Here is a 21,808-nt window from a genome sequence, read left to right as displayed (position 1 = left end):
TTAAGACCCTTTTCTGGGAGGATTTAGCTAGCTGATTAATATATGATGAATAGTAATGTGTATGGGTGAAGTGGAGGCAGAGGCAGGTGGACTACAAATGGAACGAGTGTAATTAGAGGTCCCAGTGACAAATGGTGTGGTGAAGCTGAGGCACAGTTTAAAGGAAGAATGTGTGTCTGTGGCTCATATAGCCAGACTTACTTTAAATAAAAGCAGTGTGTTTTTCAGTAATCTTTTTTTTGTCATAGCTTCTTCAGAGTGATCTGTGGCACTTCAACACTCAGATTAGTGCACACCAGAACATCGTGGTCTACTGGCATATAGCAGCATGGTGGAACTGAGGACACAGTGCAGTCTAAGTATTTAGACAGTGGTGTGTTTCATTGCTTTGGCTGTACGCCACCAAGTTGGATTTCAAGCAAAACATTGACAGTGAGGTGAAAATGCTGACTTTCAACCATCAGGATGTTTGCATCCACAGTGTGTGAACAGTGTGAAAAAGCTCTCAAGTCATTGTTTCAATTCAAATTCATCATATTAATGTTCACTGCCTTATTTTTTATTTTTTATTTATTTATTTTTTGTGCAAGAGCTGGGTGGTAATACGAAAGGGGGAGAAAAAAAAAGTCTTGATTGCTACAGTGAAGGACTCCACTGACTCTTGTGCGTGGGGAGCATTTTGCTGGTGTAACATTTCTATCCTGCTGGGTTTGGTGATTACCAGGATCACAAAGTCCCATTCAGTAGGGTACAAGGGCTCACTGACTGGTTTAATGAAAATGATGAACCAGATGCTATGACCTTTACTGTCACTGTTTCCAATTCAGTTTTATTTATATAGCACCAAATCACCTCAGTCGCCTCAATGCGCTTTATATTGTAAGGTAACCCTACAATACAAGACAAAACCCCAATAATCAGACAATCACATATGAGCAAGCACTTGGTGACAGTGGGAAGGAAAAACTCCCTTTTAACAGGAAGAAACCTCCAGCAGAACCAGGCTCAGGGAGGGGCAGCCGTCTGCCATGGGTGGTGAGGGGAGGGCGACAAAAGACATGCTCTGAAAGGAAGCCAGAGATGAATAATAATGATTAAATGCAGAGTGGTATATAAACATACAGAGTGAAAAGAGATTAGTGAAGAATCATGGGAGCCCCCCCAAGGAGCCTAGGCCTATTGCAGTGTAACTGAGGGGGGGGTTCAGGGTCACCTGATCTAGCCCTAACTGTGAGCTTTATCAAAAAGGAAAGTTTTAAGCCTAATCTTAAAAATAGAGAGGGTGTCTGTCTCCTGAATCCAAATTGGGAGCTGGTTACGCAGAGGAGAGGCCTGAAACCTGAAGGCTCTGCCTCCAATTCTACTCTCAAGTATAGTACAGTAGGAACTGCAAGTAAGCCAGCAGTCTGAGAGTGAAGTGCTGTATTGGGGTGGTACAGTACCATGACGTGTTTAAGATAAGATGAGCCTGTTTATTTTCAAGAAAAGCCATTATGGGAGAAATATGCTCTCTCGGTCTAGTCCCTGTCAGTACTCTCACTGCAGCATTTTGGATCAGCTGAAGGCTTTTCATGGAGCTTTTAGGGCAATGTGATAATAATGAATTACAATAGTCCAGCCTAGAAGTGATAAATACGTGAAATGGTTTTTCAGCATCACTCTGAGACAGGATGTTTCTAATTTTAGAGAAGATTGCGCAAATGCAATAAAAAAAAAAAAAAAGTCCTGTGTATTTGTTTAATATGTGCATTGAAGGACATATCCTGGTCAAAAATGATGCCAAGATTTCTCAGTGTTACTGGAGGCCACAGTAATGCCATCCAGAGTAAGTATCTGGTTAGACACCATGTTTCTAAGATTTTTAGTACAGGGTACAATATCCTCGGTTCTATCTGAATTTAGAAGCAGGAAATTAGAGGCCATCCAGGTCTTTGTCTTTAAGACATTACTGTATCTGAACTCACTGAACACCCCTGTAAGATTTGACACCATTTCTGACATTTTAGATGCTGCACTTTAATATCAACAAAACCCCAAATGATGGGAGAATTTCTTGGTTGAATCAGCTACATCCCTGCAGTGGTTCAAGAAATTTGTAGAATCAATGCCAAGGCATATTTAAAGATGTCCTGGTGGTAAAACACTACTAAGAGATCATGATTATTTTACTTTAAGATATCTCAACATTTTTTATCTTTTTAATTTGTCACTCATATTTTATATAGTAGTAGACTGTATAAAGTAAAGTTTTATACACCAGTATTAAAATGGCAACCTGAATGAAAATATTCAGGCTTTCTTCTTCCCAAACTGCCTAAAGACCCCCAAAGATTAGCTGATATGTGGAAAAGCCACAGTTGTTTTTACACATAAGACTTCATTAAAAACATAACTGTAACAACCTCAGCACTATCAGACCATCAAGTCTAAAGTAAGCTAACTTACTGCTAAGTCAACCAGTGTAGTTAAACAATCAATTGTTGACAACTACAAGCCCCACCTCACCTCCACAGGATGGTCATATATTATTATGTAAGCCAAGCTTTTGCATCCTGAATTGTTTTCTATTAGCAGTCTCTTCAAATGGATTACACAGTTGTGGTTTGCAGTTTTCATGTCATCCCCATTATCTTCCCTTTCTTCCTCTCTGTCTGTGTCTCCCCCCTCACAATCTCTTTGACACTTCCTGCTGCTATACTTTTAAAGTAATGCGCCTTCGTTACAGTGTAAGGATTGCATAACATCCTCTCAGAGAGCAGCATGTAAGGCAGCCAATAAATGTAGTCTTCTTTCATTTGTGTGTGAGTAGGTGTGTTCATTGTGCCTCGTCAGTTTGTCTGCTAGCTTTCAGGATCAGGGTTGCATAATACAAGCCTTATTGAAGCCATTATGGGCAATGAGAGAGAGACTGTTCAATTCCGCTTGCTGTTCCCTACTGCTCATTATAAAACTATACATAGAAATAGAAATTGCCACAGCTAGAAATGTGACTGACTGTGAGGTGAAAGTGGCCTGTTGGAATTCTCCTCTCTGCTGCACAGCAGGCCAGGACCTGCCAAGGAATGCAAGGAAGACAGCAGGAAAGGGTTAGAGGGGGAAGAAATGAACAGATTGAAATATGAGAGATAAATCTGTCTGTACCCAAGGCAGATGTGGTCACTTACATATGTGGTTAGAGACATCCATCCATTTTCTACCACTTATCCAATTCTGGGTTGTGGGGGTGGGATGTAGGGTGGATAGAGACATATTTAGCCTTATTAAATCTGACTGTCAAGTGCCATGAATCAGCTCAAGATTTGACACAATCCTTCCACTCTTTGACTCACACATAAATCTTTTTCTATAAGCAAACTTGCACATTTTAATTTCATGTCAAGTTATGCATAGGAGGTGCATACTTACGTGAGACTGCTGTATTGCTGGGGTGGATGCATGACTTCTTTGACTTGAAATTTTAAATGGAATTGCATTCGGAAGCTCATTTGTCAGAAAACTAGACATATAAAAAATAGAAACAATAACTAGCGAAAAATTTAAATCTGGTGTTTTCTTGCATTTATCTTTGTTAGTCATTAAAGAATTCAGATGATCTGCATCACAGATCATCACATAGAAGAAGCATGTTATGCACCATTGCTTAGCCAGTGAAAACACTCATGCATGCAGGAGCATGAACATGTGATCTCCTTACATTTAGGCTAGTTATTTATACAAAGATGGGCAGAAATGGGTAAAGCTGTGTCTAAATGATCACTATTGGTGTAATATATTTTGTAACCAGTGTTTTTCATGAAGTGCTCACTTGCCTAACATACCTGCAAAGAATAAGCTTGATGATGTTGGGTTAGTATGAATGAAAAGCTGATCTGAGATAAGCTGTGGAGCACATTCCTGGCTGGAAGAGGTTGTAAAAGTACAGACATTCTGTACTTAATTAGAAGTACAAGTACTTGTGTTAAAAAAAATACTTTGGTAAAAGTTGAAGTACTGGTTCAGCTTCTTTTACTTAAGTAAAAGTAAAAAAAAAGTACAGGCTCTGAAATGTACTCAAAGTAAGAAAGTAAAAGCTCTTCGGACGATGTTTCTACCAGCTATTTTTGTGTAAAGCAAACTGAACGTCATTATGTATTATTGTAATAATATTAAAATAATACATGAGAATACAAACGTTATTCCAATCTAAAATTTTAATTCTAATGAATGCACTCAGCTTGAATCTGTTAGAACACAAGCTGTGAAAGGGAATTCAAACACAGCTCATCTCTGCTACACTGATGTAACCTGTAACTCTAACCATGAACACAGCCTCTGTGCACCAGTCCAACACAGAGCTGTAAATACGGTACAGCAAACTGACCTGTTAATTAAGCACTACACTGCAGTATTTTCATTGTTAGAATGTTAGAATTACACAAAGTTAGTCTGCCTCAGTTTGTTTTGCAGTCCTTACCTCTCTTCTTCCTCTCCTGTCCTCTTTCTCTTACATCTTTTTGTGAACTTTTCTTTTCTCTCCTTGGAAATACAGCAGCTGTTCTTTCAGCTAGCAGACACACTGTGTGACAAACTGCAGATACTTTTTGTGTTTGCTGATATTTGTTGAGCATTTAGAAATGTTGCATTTAAAATTACCTGCCACACGGTACTCTTTATTTTTGCTCCTCTTCAGTAGCGCTAGCCAGGATGCTGAAGTACCGCGAGCACAACTTATGAACATCTGCGGCCCACTGTAACCCCCGATTATAGTGTTATAAATGATAAATTATATGGTTTTGCCTCTTTAATCTCTTTGTATGCAATAAGCCCCAGTGGTGGAGGACACGCCAGTGCGATTGTCTCTTGTGTGTTATTGTTCCACCATTTAGACTCAGATTGGTTTGATGTTTGACGGCGCAGTGACCGGAAATAAAAAAATTCTCTCAGACGTGTTAAACCTGAAGTAACGAGTCTGTTTGAAAATGTAACAAATAGAAAGTACAGATACTGGTGTAAAAATGTAGGGAGTGAAAGTAAAAAGTAGTCAGAAAAATAAATACTCAAGTAAAGTACAGATACCTGAAAAATCTACTTAAGTACAGTAATGAAGTATTTGTACTTCGTTACTTCCCACCTCTGCTGGCTAGACACTGCACATATGAAAACATGGGGATATCTACACTGTGACTTGGTTAATTTTGTTTTTAAAATGTTCTTGACAGCTGTGTTGGTACATTTCAATTCTAGTAAATCCTGACTCTGAGTGAATGTTCATTTCAAACAGGAATTAAAGGCTGCTTATTTTCTTACTGTCTGCCCTTATAGCACATCCAATAATAAGAGCGTCTACGCAGAAAATTTAATTATCTGTTACGACATTACTGCACTACATATAAATAGCTGGAGCACTGATAATATATTGAATTTATGATGTCAGACTGCATATTGTTTAAGATGACATTTTTATGTAAATCTGAATGTTATTGTAGGTGTCGAGCTGAAGTATTATGAACTGTTTGGGGGCCAATAAGACCATGAAAACAGGAGCTGATATGTTTCATAGAAGAACTTGGAGGTTTAGATTGTCCATCAGTTTATTTTGTTTTATTTATTTATTTTTGGTAGGTTTTCAGGTTGGAGTGATGATCTAAGCCTTCTCTCACAGTAATGTTTGAAGTTATGAGCAGTGATGGCAGGGTTACCTTGAAAAAGTAACTGCTGCGACTCCAAATGTTTCTTCATATTTGACGTTGTGTTTTTGAAGCTAGATAGCAATTTGTTGCCAGCATAGTGTACAACGAACCTTGATATTGTCATCTTTAGCTGACACAAACTCAAAATAGTTCCTGTATTTCCAGCTGGAAAACGCGCATCTCGCTCCTCCCTCCATTGTTTACATTTGTGCCGCTGCGTAGTATTATTGTCCTCATGCTGAAAACATGACTTAATTGTTGCATCGGTCAGGCGGTCACTACCCAAGACACAAGAAGAAAGCAAAAATATATTCTTTTTACTATGGAAAATGACAAATACTAACGCACAGTGACTTGGATAAGTAACTTGAATCTGATTACTGGACTGGAAATAGTAACTTTTTAGATTACTCGCTACTGAAAAGTGGTCAGATTACAGTAACATCGCTCACTTTTAGGTTTCAGGTGAGTGATAACGAATTCATATTCACAATAAGTTAATAATTATAATAAACAGTATAATTATTATAATTAACCAGGCACATGTGATTGCTGCTGTTTACATAGGGTTGGGTTGTGCTGCCACCCTTGGGAGGGCTCCAGCTACCAATCTGTTACCTGAGAGGTCAAAAGTGTAACCTCACAGCTCTATGGCAACACTTGATCACAGCAGTGGTCCATGTCTGCAAAAGCTGAGGACACGTGTACAGACTGTAGTGAGCACAGATCGAGCCTTGTGATCTCTTAATATGCACAGACACGATGCATCCACATGTTACCAGCATTCCCTCACCCACACATCCATGCAGAGCTGAAAACTGTTGAGAATTGTAAGCCCTGTAAGAAACTTGGGTTTCTGTTTATCAGCTGTTAAACATATGCATATAATCTGTAAAATATTTCTGTAGTGTTGTCAGAAAATTGAGAAAATGTGGAACAATTATTAGGCACTGTCATAACCTTTTTTTTTTTTTTTTCCTAGCTGGTTTTGTGCAAAATCTGTTGAGAAACAAATCATCACATCACTTAACTGCCTTTTATTGCAAAAGGGTGACTTCCAGCTTCCTGCTGTCCTCATGATGTCACCGTGTCCTTGGGACCAAAACTCTCTACATTATTAAAGAGAGGAGTATCTCTCTCTTTAAATCTTTTTCTTGCTTCTGTTGCGTCTCTTCTCCTGGAAACTAACTGACCTCACTCAGAGGTCACTGAGTATCTGTTATGACTCGGGTTGTGCCAATGTGTGAGCTACAGGGACAGACCTTTGCTCAGTCAGGGCAGACAGGCAAGTAACTGATTTACTGTGTCTGAGAGAAACTTTTTGAGAATGCACACAAACACACTTGCACACCACCCACCTGAGGGCAGTCTCACAAATAGCCGCTATAAATAGAGATTGAAGCAAGCAGCTAAGTAAAGGGGAACACTGGAAGAAGTGGTTAAAGGACAGGAGTAGACACCTCAAAGACATCTACTGACTGAGTTTTTATCAAACACTTTTTTTTCTCAACTTTGAGTATAAAAACTATTTAAAAAAAAAAAAAAAAAAAAAAACTCAGTCCATGTGTGTGTGTCCTGTGTTTTTTCTGTGATGGAGGGTCATAAACATCCCTCTGTGCTAATGAGTGGGTGTGTATTGTTTTTAGAAAGGGACAGACAGTGATCTATTGTTTACGGTGAGGCAGTGATGACGCATGGTCAAATGTAATGTCCCTTCAGACCACACTTGGTTTGGGGAGTGCTAAAAATGTGCATACTAGTGCATTCCCTTTGCGTGTTTTAGCTCTAGAATTCTCTTTACCTGACACGATTTTAGCCCGTATCTCAAAGCAGGGCTGAATGTTGATTTCTTGTCTTTCCTTCCCTTTCTTTCCAACATGGTATAAAAACAGCAGTTTTTAGTTATCCTTCACAGTGAACATTTGTTTTTAGCAGTCTGATATCATACACTATATTTTATGTGTTGGGCCTGGGGTTAAGTCAATGCAAAGCACAATAAAGACATGGTTGTGTAGTCAGCCAAGGAGTGCCCTCTGGGACATGTTTTTTTTTTGGGGGGGGGGCATAGTAAACTAAAACACCTGATTAAAATAGGAGCTCTCACTGGTCTCTATGGACTGAAGGTTGTAAGGAGGACATTTATGAGAATAGCAACAGGATAGCTGCTGTCCTGCTTCTCAAACACTTGCCCGTGTAATCAGTGCAGTCAGAGAGTACATCTGGGCAGATAAGTGAGGACAGTGAGAGACTTGGCTCCTGATGAAGCCCCCGGTCGTTTTTAAGACTCTGCATTCCTCACATTCCTGTACCAGAGGATGGGTGGAGGAGAGGAAGGGTGTGTGGTTATACGAGGAGAAAGAAATTCAGTCAGACTCCCACTGTGGTGTTTCTCTGTCACTCTTATCATTCAGCAGGGAGGCTCTGAAGATGAGGAAAATCTCGTGTCAGGAGTGTATGTGTACTATAGCGTCATCCCTTTTGCATAAGGGATACACATTACACTTGAGGTTAACGTCACTCAGTACTCTGTGCATTGCGCTGGAAAGTGTTTTCCCAGTGCAGTTATCTTACAAAAATAACTTGAAGCTTATTTGCTTAAACAAACTGCTTGTGTTTCTTACCTGCCTAGACAGTACCTCGAGAATGTAGCCGACTTTACTAGCAGTCACATTTTCTTACTGGAAACTCATAGCTTAGAGTAAAGGTCATTCATTTAAGGCTTTTTTTTTCTCGCTCTCTTCTATCAGAATTGCTTGGGGCAATGTTTTGTGAAAGATTCTGATTTTTATTTTTCAATAACTTGAGATTGTCACCATTGCTTGTCAGTAGTGATTTTACTTCCCAATATTAAAAAAACAAACTCCTCGTTGCTCTGCCTTCTATTTCTGGCACTGTGCATCTACAGTATATTATTTTCAAACTCAATTCTGTTTATGCTGCAAGGCTTCATGTGCTCGGGATGTCACAGTACCAAGAATTTCATGATCTGTATCTTACTTCTGCACTTGTAATTTAATTATATCAGTTTTCTCTTCCAGTATTAAACTAAATTAAACCATTATTGTTCTGCATTCCACTTGGCAGTGATACCCTTGTTTTGTCAGTGCTGCTCCTCACCAGGGTCTGCTAGATTTAGTTCAGCTTGATCCAAGATGATTGAAAGGGAGACTTGATTTGGTCAGAGCAGTCAAACTAATTCAGCAGTTTGGACTCACCTTGTTCTCAAGGAGTCCGACTAAGAGCAATGAACTGTTCACCGTCTCCAGGCCCTACAGTGCCTGTGTTGCCTTCAATATCAGAGAGGAACAAATGCCATCAATTGATGTTCAAGTATCAGTTCTCGTGAAATCAGTGATTCAGCTTTAGGTGATTTGACTAAGCCACTTCAGGCTTCTTAATTCAGTTCAAATCAATGCTTAGGGGGCAGTGCTTTTCTTCTGGGGGGGCTGGAGCCTATCCCAGCTGTCATATTTTCAAACCTTCAATGATAACGTCAGTGGTTATTCTAGATAAGCTAACATATTGTCCTTGAAATTTTGAAAATGATCATTAAGGTTCATTAATGGGGGTAAAAAAAAAAAAGAATAATACTTGGACATGTGAACTTTCTTGTTCCTGGAAAATCACACAAGTGTTGGTGAGCAATGAACCCAAACGTAAAGCTTCTGCGGTTGAATGTCACACGATTCTCAAGTCTGTTTTTAGGACAAAGCTGAAAATAATAATGTTTAAACACAAACTCAAACCCACTGGCATTACAGTGAAGTTGTTTTGCAGAGAACAATGAAAGAGCTAAGTTTGGGGTTTGCCCTTCAGCATAAACGTCATTTCTGAATCACTCTATAGTGAACCCTCTGTGCTGGTTTGGAGCTTTCTCCTAAAATCTCAAACACACGCTTGCTGTGAATCATGTGATACTTTTGAGTCAAATCCAGTCAAAGAGTTAAACATTGACTGTCTCTGGCCTGAGATTTTATCATTGTTAAACAGCACACTTCCTGGAACTGGTCACCCTATGTGCCGTTGTCCTGTATCTGTGTGTGTGCACGCGAAGAGTACACAAACAAAATTTTCATCACTTTTTCTGGTGAAAGTCTATGAATTTATCCTTCACTCTTTTAGAAGTATGCTCAGTCTTACATAAAGCATCTGAGTCTCACACTCAGTTGCTCTGGTGGACCTTTGTTACACTCTGGTAAACCAGATAGAGCATCTTAACCACAGGGTGCAAAACAGGAAATTTACCATCTTCAGTCACTATGTGCATTACGTGTCATTTGTGTCATTTTTAGCCGCTGTATGTTTGTTTACCATATCATCCAGTTCACATCTTGGCTTCCGTAGTTACAGCTCTTTGAACTGTAGGTGGGGGGGGGGCACAGTGCAAACAGAGGTCATGTCATTTAAACTCGTTTTTGAAGATTTTGAGCTGCTGCTCTGAGTTGACTATATTTTTGCCATGGTTAAGCTCAGTGGTAACATATTGATAAATCTGCTTGAGTGTTTCCACTTGACCAGCAGTATTGTTTATTTTTAACACTCAGGATTGCTCTTTTTTTTTTTTTTTTTATTTATTTTAATGCTGAATGAGTGATTCTGGTAATTCCCAATTTTTGTGTGTTATCCTATTAACCGATAGGGTTTAATAGTAATACAACATATCTTTCTGCTCATAATAATTTCCCCTGCTAAAACATGACTAGAAAAGGTAAATCATACTCTGCTGTTTTTCAATCAGTGTTCAAATGGCGGCACGTGCTTGTTGTTACAGACGCAGCTCTGCTTGAGCTTTGGATCTTTCCAGAATTTAAAAGTGCCTGTTAGATAAGTATTCTTGACAGGCAGTACGTCTTCTCAGTAGTTATCTCCTCCAGGACCCGCACTGGAGTGGAAGGAGTGCCACAGAAGGAGGGGGCAGAGGGAAGGATTGTAAGAAAAAGACTGTTAAGAGGGTCAGTAGGGCTGTTTTGATTTCAGTGCTCAGACTTTTCCGTTGTTTTTTTTTTTAGCTCAAATTGCAGGGCAGCTGGGCCATTTAGGTAACACCAGGTGACAGACTTGTGTTCACTGTATAATTTCTCACTTACAGACACTCATTTTGTTTCTGTTTTTCTGTATTAAATCCTCTTTTACATTTTCTGTTTTATCTACTGTCACCTAAGCATTTTTTTTTTTTAAACATTCTCGGTGCACAAAAACTACAGAAATGAGTAAACAACGTTCGTGCTTCCTCCTCACCCTGACAGTTTGTCCTTTTTGTCTGTCAGATGGAGTGTCCCAGAAGCTATCCAGAACCCCCTGAGCAAGGAGCAGAGGCATAGGAAATAAGTGACTTCAGGAAACAGGTAATATGTTTGTGAGCATGTTGTATCTTGTAATTACCTTGACCTACTTTACCTGTGATGCTGATGTGTGAATGTGGGAGAGGAGGAATAGAGCTCTGACTTAGCTGGAATCTGGGAGAGTAGGCCTCGTCCTGACAGGCGGGGAATGCGTGGAAGCCAGCCAGCATGCCTGACTTCCATGTCAGAGAACAGTGTTACACCATCTCCGTACACTCTGTGCTGTGTTTTTTGATTCTTTATACTCTCCTTACAGGCCTAATTGCTCTGGAACATGTCTGGACAGGACAACATAATGTCCCATGTTGTGTATTTTCATGTCACTGCAGCTAGGCGTGTTGATAAACCTTTTTTTTTTTTTTTTTTCCCCTTTGCACCTCTCTTGACTTTAGTTACCGTTGTAAAATCATTCAAGGTGCCGCTGCCCTTGGCGGTCATTTCCTTGCCATGCACCAAACCCTGTCCAGCCTTCAGCCAGACTTTAGACTGTTTATGTAACAGTGTCCTCAGTGCACTCAGTTTTATTTTTTAATAAGAACATATGTGGTGATTTGATCAACAGCTTTTAAAATTAACAGTTGCTGACATGTAGTGTAATCAGCATTACTGATTTTAATTTTCAGTCTTGCCCGACTGTTCTGTTTCTGTCCTCACTCGCTATCCCTTCATTCTTTTACCATACAAGCACACTGAGTTGAAGCAGTTTCAGTTTGGAAAAAATCCTTTCAGTCTGAAATAATAATTTTAAAAAGCTTGTTCAAAAGTCACTTTTAAAGTGAGTCTTCTCCAAAGCTCTCCACTCAGAACGGGGGAATTTGTGATGGCACTTGCTAGTCCAGTTGATCGATACAAAAGATCAGATTTATAGATTGTTCCTGCGGTTTGCCCCAAAATGCAGTGTTTCTCATGGCTGGTGGTTTTAATTTTAATCTGCCAGAGAAAACAGTGCTGTCAGCTATCAGTTTACTAGTGGACAGTTCTGTCAGTCTTATTTTTGGGTCTTCCCATCTTGTCTGCTCACTACCACCTGGCTCGCTGGCTGTGGTGGTGATGATCCTGGAAATCATGCAGCTGCTTCTTCAGAGAGGATCTCATTCCAGGGTTGGACATACTCTAACCCTAACTTGTGGTGCTGTAGTTGGTGATGGTAGTGCTCCTTCTGCTCTGGAGATCCTCTGTGAAGGCCAGTCTAAGCAGAAGAACTGGCTCATGGATCTCTATACCAAGCTCACTGAGGCTGCAGAGCAGAAGCAGCTCTCCAGCTCCCAGATGCAGTCTAAGACTGTGGTGGTGGGGTTCATCTACAGGATTAGACTCACTGGCAAAGCAGCTGATATTTATTGCTGAGGTAGTTATTTGCTATAAAGTATGTGGTAAATAAAATATTTGCAGAAAATCACCTTTATAAACTGTTTTATTTAGTAATTAATTTGAGAAAGCCTGCTTGCGCCTCCTTTTGCAGTGCACATAGACACACACATACATGGATATGAAGACAGCTCAGGTACAAATAGAATCTAAATCCGTGGGTATGCAGTGACGTATGCTCACTGCAAATGCTGACAGAGTAAACACTGGGTTAACTTCCATGTCTTCTCAATCACAGCACTGTATAACTAGGGCAGTACAGGTACAGTTTTGACATCTGTCTGCTTAATAACCACATTTCGTTCTGTTGGTGTCTGTGGCTGGTAATCACCAATAATTGGTATAGTTGCCTCCTACCTGTGTTCTGTCTCCTCACTCCTCATCCTCCTACTCGAATGTGGAAAAATAGCTCAATCCAATTACTCATGCCATGTTCTTTCTCCATATCTTTCCAGTAACATGGCTGTATTAGAGTGCTTCCATTTTTCATCAGAAGCCAATTGAGGGTCAGTTTGTGCTGACCTTTTTTTTTTTCACAGAAATGACCTCAAGTGTTCTCATTTTTGCTGTAAATATTAACATCAGGCATAACCCTCTCACTCACACAATCCTAGGAAGCCCAGCCCTTGGGCTTATTCTTAGGAGTGTGTTTGCTTGGCATTATGATTATGGCATTGCCCTTGCTACCCGTGGTATTACAGAGGTTGCATATAATTAGACTAGTCTGTGATTTTTATCTGGAGAATAGCACAAGAACTTCTGTATTTATCTAATTATAGATGGGAGTAAAGTCAGACAGTGCACTTGCATGCTACATGTTTTTTGTCACTGTAACAGGAGTATTTGTGTCAGTAGATAACGCAGATAACAGCACACTTGGCATTGATTCTTGTTGGTAGCATTAGCTTGTGTTCTGTATTAATAGACACAGAAAGGGGTGCAGTTGCACATCAAGCTAGTGTAGAGTCGAGTTGCCCAGACAAACAGATGGATGTGTAAACTGAAGAGGCGGACATCAGCGTGTCATTTACCGGATCTAAGTGTTCCCAGCAACCCATTCACCTCTACAGTGAAATGATAGCTTGAGCCAAGAAATGTCTTCTATTTACAGGCTTGTGTGCATTTCATTCATTGCCAATGTGTGGCTCTTTGTTTATGAGGGAGATAAATGGCTGAGAGACCAGTGTTTGTGTGTGTGTGTGTGGGAGCTACATTTCACAGCAGCTTTGTGTTATATTTGTCTATTCCTTTCCACAGTTTTCACAAAATAATCAGTTGCTGCAGTCCTGTGGAGGCTGTGTGGTAGGCTGGGATTTGCTTCAAATCTATTTTCAGGCTTTCCTCTCTTAAAGGATCTTGTTGCAGTGCATTTTTCTTGTGACAGTCACCTTAACGTTTCAGTCATCTGTGGTGTTTTGATGATTTTTTTTCTTTTTTTTTTTCCATTCAAGTCCTATGAGATAAAGTGACCCAGTGATTGTATAGTTGCTGTGTCATAAATAGAGCTGAAACAAATGGCCTTCCCAGGGGGCTGTGGTAGAGCTGTAAGTGGGTGGAGGGGGACACAAGACAGAGTCCTGTGTAAGATAAGAGAGACAGTCACATGCAGGTGCTGTAAAATTGGTGGGAGGTTAGTTTTTGTAGGTGTTTCTGTTGCTTTGCCACATTTATTAACACAGACGGCACTCACAGCAGTGACTGCAGCACCTCGATGCTTCAGTTTGGAGCTTCGTGCTCCATGTGAGTTGCTCTTTTTGAGGAAATTTTTGTCTTTAATTTCTCACAGCTAGTTTAGAAGATGCAAAGGAGCGTAACAATGTATAAAAACATGGACAAAATTAAAAATGAGTTATGTAAATAAGAGCTGATATTCCATATAGGGTCACCTCAGGCAATTCATTGCACCTCTAAAGTAAACGTGAGCCCTTGTTGGATACAATAAGGAACGGACCACACCAACTTCATTTACAGTAACAACTGAGAGAAGATGGGTTCACTCAGAAAGGTTAGTGTTGTAGTTGGTGGAAATGAATTGTTCTCAAATGAAATAAGGTGTCCAACATGCTCATTCCCTCATATCATAGCAGTTCATTGTTTCCTCTTTGTCAGAGTTTCCAAGGAAAGCTTTCTCTGTTCTTTTCAAAAACAGAAGCTGTTGTGTCAAATAGAACAAAGGCCAGTCCTTATGTCATCCTCACAGAGCAGCTGGTAGGACACAACTTAACCACAAAATGGGAAGAATTAACCAAGCGACCTCCAGCCAACGTGTAGTCTGAGATTAATGGATGCTGACACAAAGGAAGGTGAGACTTTAGGGCTTCAGTTATTCAAATAGTCTTTTTTTAGAGGGAAGAAACGAGGAAGTAGCCAGCTACATAGTATTCAAAATAGTTGTTTTTTTTTTTTATATTCTTAATTTAATGACATCATGTATATTTGAGGAAGAAGAACCAATTTTTAAAAAACATTTTCCATGAAAATGCCTTATTTGTGTAAAAATTTCTGCAAGAGAATGGAAAAGGTGTAATAGGCTCTGCGTAGATATGCTTGCATTTAATTTTTTTCATTTCCTCTTTCACAGAATTAGATGGGCAAGTCAGACTTTGCATATGCGGGTTTATTTCCCCTCCAAGTCTTCTTTTGCCTGTATGAGTTAGTATCAGAGCTTGCTTTGAATAGTTGCGTGTGGCTGTGTTAAGAGTTTGCATAGATTTGAGCTCTTCAGTAAAGGTGTGGTTAACATCAGCTATGTAGTATCAGTATGTTGTTTGCATGCTTCTTAGGAAAGCTGGATTCTTGGTGTAGTATTTTAAAGTATCTCTTACAAAGCAGCTTATTTACGTATGCTGATGACCCCGATGACCGTGTGGGTGTGTAGAAGCTACTGAAGGTGTGAGTAAGCTGCCTGAGGCTACACATCCCACACAGCAAAATATGGCTAGCACCATGTGACCATGATTGCCCCCCCCCCCCCCCCCCCCCCCCCCCCCAAGCCTGTGTTTTTACTGCTCAGTATGTGTTTGTTGGTCTGTGAGGCCAAGCTGGCAGGGCAAGGGCAACACAAGGGCAGTGTTTGTGCAGGGCACGGGACTGTCCTTGGTGGCACACACGTACACATACGAACATGCGCGCGCACACTTGCCAAAAACAGAGGCTCATTGTGAACTCCAGGCCCAGTTTGGTCCACCCACTACAGTCACACATTGTATCACATTCTGCATTTTGTCTGTCTTTTATCTTTCATCTTTTTACCTCATTGACTATCACAGTTTTTGTCCTCGCCATTGCTTTCCTTTTCATTTGTTTAACATCTAACATACGCATAGTAAAGTAGGAATGTTAATTTCATGAGTCATTTATTTACTCTACCCATTTCCCTCGTTTAGTCATTGTCTTTTTAACCACCTTCCAACTATTCCATGACTGACTGCTTCTCAGATCCTCTTAAATTGTGTTCCACTTTTGTTTTGGTTTTTTTTTTTTTGCTCTCAGCCCTTTAAAGTCTGAGAGGTATGCCAGTAAAGACATTGAGAGAGCTATGTTGGCACTGCTTGTATTTATATCTGTGTGTAGCTTATGTACTCGTCTTGTCTGTGAAGTGAATCAGATTCTGGAACATCACACTTGCACATCTGACTAGCTCACCCACCATTCTGTCACCTGCCTCCTCACAGACACCGACTGTGATGCAAGTTAAAATGGTGAACTATTCAGAGTATCAAAATCTTTACTATGCTTATTCTTAATACTCATTTCAAATTACTTTTGAGTTATCAACAGTGTTACATGACTTCTGGATGCTAATTGATATGCTTCTATCCTGTATTTGAAAATTTTATAATATTTCTAAATGTAAGCTAGTTTATATTCATGGTTAGTTGCAGTAGCAGTGCTGTTATCTCATAATGTCCTTTGCCCCTCTTTCTCTTTTTTTTTATATTCTTTGCTCCCTCCTCACTTTACTTTAAACTTGCTCAGTGGTTCACCACTGTCCCAATGATGTTTGCACCACTGAGGCATAATTATGTTCTTCTTGATTTAGATGTTTTCACTGTTGTCTGGCAGTTGGGCAACTACCAGTTTGTATTCTGCTAAAAGTTGATTGGTTGCTCTTGTGTTCATGCTAAGTGCAGGGTACACTGAAAAACATTCGGCATGAAGGTGCTTAAAAAAAACAGAACAGAAAACAATAGTAGTAGTAGACTATTGACCTGTAACTCTTAATTTAAATAGTTGCGTAACTTAAAACTTTTAAATACTTCTCCAAAGCTTAGCGTTAGCAGGCTAATGTTTAATTGGCTAACTCTTTGTTTTTTAGCTTTTTGTGTGTGTGCATTGGGGGAAATTTGGGGGGGGTTCAGTATCTTGCCCAAGGGCTGGAGAAGCTGGGGTGTGTACCACAGACCTTCTAAACCTGCCCCTAAGGCTTGTTGGATTTGCATGCAAGTCTTGTCAATTGGTCACAACTTGCATACATGAATATTCAAACATGAATATTCAATTCACTGTTAGATATTAGAGATAAACTTCTTCCGCTTATCCAGGGCCGGGTTGCAGGAACAGCAGCCTTCCACCACTTGGCTATGCCTAGAAATTCTGAAATGAACAGAATCGGTGACAAAGGGAAGTCCTACAGAGTCCAACACCCACCAGGAATGAGTCCAACGTATTGCCAGCAATGCGGACCAAACTCTTGCAACGGTTGTACAAGAACTGAGTGGCTCATAGCAACGGGCCAGACACCCCATTCTCACAGCGCCTGCCCACAGGATACCCCGAGGAACACTGTCGAGTGCCTTCTCCACGTCCACAAAACACATGTAGACTGGATAGGCGAGCTGCATGCACACGCAAATATCCTTGAGAGGATATTTGCGTGTGCGTGCAAATATCCTTGTCCCATTTGCGTGTGAGGATTAAGAGCTGGTCCAGTGTTCTGTGACCTGGACGAAAACCACATTGTTCCTCCTGAAGCCAAAGTTTGACTCATGGGTGAACCCTCATTTGCAGTATACTAGCATAGAACATTCAGAGGCACTCCCCCAGATCTCCATGTAACATTGCAGAAGCATGTCAATTAAAACAGCCCTACAATCCAGGGCCTTCAGGAACTCAGGGTGGCCCTGCCACCTGGGGGCTGTAGTTAAACAACTCCTTAGTAGCAGGGCCCCTGGGGTACCCTGCCAGACCCTGCTGCTTTGCTATAGAAAGTGTGTCAGTGGGATTAAGGAGGTCCTTGTAGGATTCCTTCCACATCCTACTATATCCTCTGAAGTCAGCAGTGCCCCACCTGCACTATGTGAGTAGAGCACCTCTTTCCCCTCCTGAGTTGCCTGACAGTTTGCCAGAATTGCTTGGAGGTAATCCAAAAGTCTGTTCAGCATATAAACTCACAGATAAACTCAATATGACTTAACTAATTATAGAGAACCAGCTGTACTTGTTCGTGTTTCAATTAAGGAGATGAGATTGGAAGTATGGGTTGTACAGATGACCCTGTATAAAATAATAAAGGCTTTCAAAATCTGGTTACTGACAAAGTCCGATGTTAAAGTTTGGAGTAAACTAAATTGCGATCACAACTAGGGCTGCAAAGATTTGAGTAAATCGTATAACTGTATTTTATAAAACATCCTCATCACAAATTCTTTTGCTTCATTTAATCCACAACTCTGTAGCACTCAGACGTCACCATGTAAGTGGCAGCATTTCACACACACTAAAAACTAAAAATGCACTAAAAAAAAAAAAAAAAAAAAAAAAAAATATATATATATAAAAAAAAAAACATACGTTTGAATAAAAAGAATTACAACATTAAGCCCATGCACACCCCAACTTTTCAGCAATAAGTCTGATAACACAACAGCAGCAGTGACCGAGGCTGTCACAGTTTAACGTGGAACCGGAGTCTGTCCACACACGTTGAAGAGCAGAGAGGCAGAGCCATTATCGAGACAGTGAGCTCAGGTGGAGTGAAAGCACTTGTTCCTGTTATCATCATTAAAATGTTTACTGGGAAAAAGCTGGCAGGAGTCCTTCGTCAAACCAGCTGTTCAACAAGCTCCAGTGTGAAGAGAAGCAAACTTTGTAGCTGCTCCCATCCACCACCGTTTGCTTTACACAGTGAAAATCTACAGTGAAGCTGCAGAAGTTAAAATAAAATATGCAGATGATCTGTTAACTTAGTCTGATACATGTTTAACTTAAGCAGCTCGCTGCAGGATGTCAGCAGCCCTCCTGCTATATACGGCTCTGATACCTGCATGAAGCAGGGCCAAGTCTAAAAGGGGTCATGGGGTGTACTAGACCATATTTATTTAAAGGCTTTAGAAACATTATTTTGCATATATATTTTAAAATAACAGCTGGATTTTTTTTGGGGGGGGGCAGTAAAACTCTGAGCCACTGACCTGGGGCTGTGAGGTTGGACACTAAATTATTATTATTATTATTATTATTATTATTATGAATTATTATTATTATTATTTTAACATGTACACCACCAGAACATGTTTTCTGAAGGACAAACCTCAGATCTGAGAATGTTGATACTCACTTTATTTCATGGTCTTTTAAAAGACATGCAGAGACACACAAAAACTAATACACATAAACACACCAAATTGACCTCATGCAGGAGAACACTGGCAGAACTCTGATGTAAGAGAGCCTTCCAAGAAGACAGAATAAAAGCTATTTTATTTTATGCCTTAGTTTTAAAAAACATGATTTTTATATGGCACATGAATACAATGAGTGAGTCTAATAATTGATAGAATATTACTAAAATGATCAATAGCACCCCTAATCACAGCTGTGACAGGGCCTTTATTATAGTGATGCACCAACCAAAGTAAGGATTAAAAAAAGACATGCATTTATGAAGACCTGGGTGTTTTGTTTTTTTTTTTTGTTTTTGTGTTTTATACCCAGAGTCAGGCAAGCTTTCTACAAACACATTTATAGTTGCCAGTCTCTATTAGGTATGGGCATATATTAATATCACACCAAGGTGATATGCAGTCTTGAAAGAGATGGAGAAGAACCCAGAAGCTGCAGCAGATTATCAGTAGAAATTTGTTCAACTTGCTGTATCTTTCTTCTTGTGTTCACTGCATGAAAACTTGTCTTAATAGAAGGATACCACAAAAGAAAACAATGCTCTCAAAAAAGTATTCTGGCATCTTTCTGTGTGTGCACCTGGATTTTGTGCAAGCTTCTCGGACAATAGGCAGCACGGTGCGTGGTGGTCAGCACTATTGCCTCACAGCTAGAAGGTCTGGGTTTGAATGCATCTTTGCTGGGGTCTTTCTGTGTGGAGTTTGCATGGGTTTTCTCCGGGTACTCCGGTTTCTTCTCGCAGTCCAAAGACATGCAGTTACTGGGGTTAGGTTAATTGATGATTCTAAATTGCCCATAGGTGTGACTGTGTGAGTGAATGGTTGTCTGTTGTTGCTGCTGCGACAGGCTGTACGGGGTGTACCCTGCCTCTCGCCCTATGCCAGCTGGGATAGGCTCAGATTCAGTTGCTTTTGCTTCATTCTGAACATACAAACTAAACTTCCTGGTGTGTGTGTCTCACTCATTCTCTCTCTGCGGGGGCAGGGGAATATGAGAAGAATTACACATTGATCGAAAAGCAATCTGTGATGCACAGGAAAAGGATTTTTCCATTCCTCTGTCTGTCATGCTTCATCTCTCCACCACTCAGTTAATGACCTGGTCTTCCTGATACACAAATAGAAAGCAAGGACAGCGTATTAGACCTCTTGCTGTCATTCAAACTCTGCCATCTGAACGCGGTCTTGCACAGTCAGAATCTGTCTGGCAGAGTGGCACATCATGATGTCAGGGATAGATGCGGTTTTATGTGGTTGTGCACAATTTGTCACAATCAATTTTCAGACAAGGATATTACAGAAGATGAAGCTTTCTTTTCACGTCCATGATGTAACTGTGTCAGTATGGCTTGGATATGATTAGTGTCAAGGTGGATAAAGGGTGACGCAGCATCTGTCACATTGATTTCAGGTTTGCTAGTAAGTGTCTTCATTGTAATGCAGTAGAAAGTTTGGGCTCAGTGAAGATGTAATAACCTGTTATACAAGATCATCTGTAGATGCTGAAGGTGTGATTGTGACGTCACACTCATTTTCCTCTGGCTTCTCTACTGTCTCTGTTTATTCATATAGTCTTGAATGAGGCATTCTAATTGAAACATGTTCAACAGTCATATCTTGGCCTCATTTGGTAATACTGAAGAAAAATCTACATGTCTCCTGGTGCATTAACATCTTAATTTATTTTCTGTGGAGCCACATGCAGAGTAGATGGACACTTGTAATGTGTGTGATACAGATTTCTGTGGATAAACATACATTGTTGTGCAAAAGATTTATTTTTGTCATTTTCTTTTGGTCTAGCTCATAAAAGTATGTTTAGTCTGTTACACAGCAAATGCCTTTAGAAACTGGCTCCATAGTGATTTTTTTTTTTTTTTAAAATAACTGGCTAGCCTCTGATTCAGTGTCCATCAAGTTTTTATGAATGACTCGTTGGGACTTTTTAGCCTGGTTGTTTGTCACTCACCTCCTGTCTGTCATTGCTTCCCCTCTAGAAGTGGGTGTATGCCGCTGTGTCACAGGAGTTGGTTAGTATGATGGGGCACTCTTAGTAGACCAGATGTGGTTTGTTCATGCGAACCCTGCACACAGTTTGCCACAGGAGACAAAAACAGAAATACGTAGAAACCAACCCGCCTGCAGAAATATTCAGTCGCAAACTACACTGTGGTGATGATTTGGTTTTATTTCATCAGATCCACGTGGAAGGTGTGTTTTACAAAAAAAGGAAATTGATTTATTAAAAAATGGAATCCTTCAGAGAAAGCAAAGTGATAAAGGTGTTAAAGTGTGATAACTGGCTTACTGTCCACCACCTATGTCCACTCCTAAATACAGTTAGCACTAATGCTGCTTCATGGATGAATCACAGCTAGGACTACACACAGCTACACACCCCAGCTGACCACTTATCTACACACCAGCCAGATAAACACATACTACTGAGCTTAACAGCCTTTCAGTCAACCTACACACAGAGTAGACTTTGCAGCTGATTCAAAGCGAGCATTAAGTTATGAAAAAACAGTTGATTCACGTCTGCCTCTGTAGCAGGGTACCAAGCGCTGTCTGTATTACCTGAGGTAGTCACTTCCTATAGGAAACGTAAAAGCATTCCTCTTTAATAAACAGGTTGTCTGCCACTGCTGATTTAAATTTCAGTTTACCTTTGCCACCTGTGATGTGAAGGTTTTGTCTACTGTTTTTGTGGGAGAAATAATCTTTGTCATGTTCTGTAGCTTCTCAAGCTGAGAGTTTCATGCCGTGCCATTGTGGTTTGTGGCTGAAACTGAAACAAGAAATG

General features: G+C 40.2%; 1 protein-coding gene across 2 annotated transcripts in view; it reads left to right on the top strand.

The window, feature by feature from the left end:
- pik3cb (phosphatidylinositol-4,5-bisphosphate 3-kinase, catalytic subunit beta) overlaps nucleotides 1-21,808 on the top strand; it is a 56,225-nt gene that overhangs the window by 2,608 nt on the left and 31,809 nt on the right. The window contains exon 2 of one of the 2 annotated variants that reach the window (XM_030743827.1): nucleotides 10,937-11,014. The gene's annotated coding sequence lies outside the window, so the exon portion shown is untranslated. Of the gene's footprint in view, nucleotides 1-10,936; nucleotides 11,015-14,530; nucleotides 14,683-21,808 lie in introns of those variants that run through there. The other variant, XM_030743828.1, reaches the window with a different exon arrangement.

Source organism: Archocentrus centrarchus, chromosome 13 (assembly GCF_007364275.1).
Source record: "Archocentrus centrarchus isolate MPI-CPG fArcCen1 chromosome 13, fArcCen1, whole genome shotgun sequence".
Classification (NCBI taxonomy): domain Eukaryota; kingdom Metazoa; phylum Chordata; class Actinopteri; order Cichliformes; family Cichlidae; genus Archocentrus; species Archocentrus centrarchus.
Note: the sequence above shows the minus strand (reverse complement) of the source record. Positions and strands in the feature narration are given on the sequence as shown.